This window comes from Sarcophilus harrisii, chromosome 3, assembly GCF_902635505.1.
Source record: "Sarcophilus harrisii chromosome 3, mSarHar1.11, whole genome shotgun sequence".
NCBI lineage: Eukaryota > Metazoa > Chordata > Mammalia > Dasyuromorphia > Dasyuridae > Sarcophilus > Sarcophilus harrisii.
The window spans coordinates 595,487,278-595,488,977 of record NC_045428.1 but is presented as its reverse complement, the minus strand read 5'-3'; positions in this window follow the sequence as shown (position 1 = coordinate 595,488,977).

The following is a 1,700-nucleotide window of genomic DNA, read 5'->3' as shown; positions in this document are numbered from 1 at the left end:
GCAGAACCAGAGGAAGAAGGGGGGGGGTCTCCTAGGCGATTTTGCAGGGGTTGCTGGACTTCCATTGGACAGTCCGCACGAGGCACCGCGCGCCCATTGGTCCGAATAGACGAGGTTCCGCCCCCTCTCCGCTATTGGCTAAAGGAAAAATGGGCCTTCTCTCTAGCTGGCCCGTTTCCCGTAGAGAGGCGGAGGCAGAAAGGGAGGGCTACTGCAACTTGGCATCCTAGCAACCAGCATAGACCCGCCTCCTCCCAATCGATCTCCGAAACATCATTGGTTGTCGCCCCTAGCGACAGACCAATTGCAGCACATTCTGCCAATGGAAGGTGAGGAATGGTGACGACATTCAACCTCGAGGAGGTCGGGTTCTAGCAGCAGTGTGTGACGTCATCGGTAGGAACTGAGAATGCGCGCTCCCGCCCTGCTCCTGAGATCCCCCCCCCCCCCCCCCCCCCCCCGGCCAGGTGCAGAACCTCGGCATGGGCGTGTCTGACTTCTCCGGAAGTTGACGTCAGAGCGAGAAGGGCGCTTAAAGATGACTTAATTCTACCTTTCTTGAGTCCCATTCATAACCAGCTTCATTGTGTGGTACGTAGTCCCTTGACAATCCAAGGCAGCGTGTTGTAGTGGAAGGAACCGCGTGTTCGAATCCCGGCTCTGCCGTTAGTTCCGGGGCTCCCTCCCTGCGCCTCAGGTTCCCTTCTGTAAATAAGGACAAGCGAGCCCTGAAGGCTCATCCCGCTCCGGCCTGCAGTTAGGCCAAGAGAGCATTTGCTGAGCGCCTGCTGAATACAAAGGGTGCCGAGAAGGCGGGGCCAGGCGCTGGCCTTCGGGAAGCTTCCATCCCGGCTCAGGCCTGCAGTTAGGCCGAGAGAGCATTTGCTGAGCGCCTGCTGAATACAAAGGGTGCCGAGAAGGCGGGGCCAGGCGCTGGCCTTCAGGAAGCTTCCATCCCGGCTCAGGCCTGCAGTTAGGCCGAGAGAGCATTTGCTGAGCGCCTGCTGAATACAAAGGGTGCCGAGAAGGCGGGACCAGGCGCTGGCCTTGGGAAGCTTCCATCCGGGCTCAGGCCTGCAGTTAGGCTGAGAGAGCATTTGCTGAGCGCCTGCTGAATACAAAGGGTGCCAAGAAGGCGGGGCCAGGCGCTGGCCTCGGGAAGCTTCCGCTCAGTAGAGGGGCTGCCCATGGTCGGAGAAAAGCCGAGGCAGGAGCTGGACTTGGCCCCAGGGCCCTCCGGGGCCAGGGCCCAACGGGCCCGCTCCTGTTCCTTACGGACAGCGGTGACCTCGGTTACGGCAGAGCCCGGAGGACCCCTCCCCATTTCGGAGCAGGCGGGGCCGGGGCAGTGACCGGTGTCTGCCCCACCTGTGCCCTGGGATGCCTGGGGACGGGCGGTCGGTCACCTAGTCTTGGGGACCCCGTGGGGTTTTCTTGGGTGGGCATTTTTCCTCCAACGTCCCCATTTCACAGATGAGGAAACTGAGGCAAATAGGGTAAAGTGGCTTGCCCGGATGCGCAGAGCTAGGCGGTGTCAGTGGCTTCTGGTGCTCGCTCAGCGCCTTCCTCTTACAGAGGAGGAACCAGAGGCCAGAGTAGCTGGAAGGGCCGGACTCTCCCTCCAAGCCCAGCCTGATGTTCTGCTTCCAAGTTCTGTGACGTTCGGTGATCCATGAGGTCCGATAACTCACACTGACCTC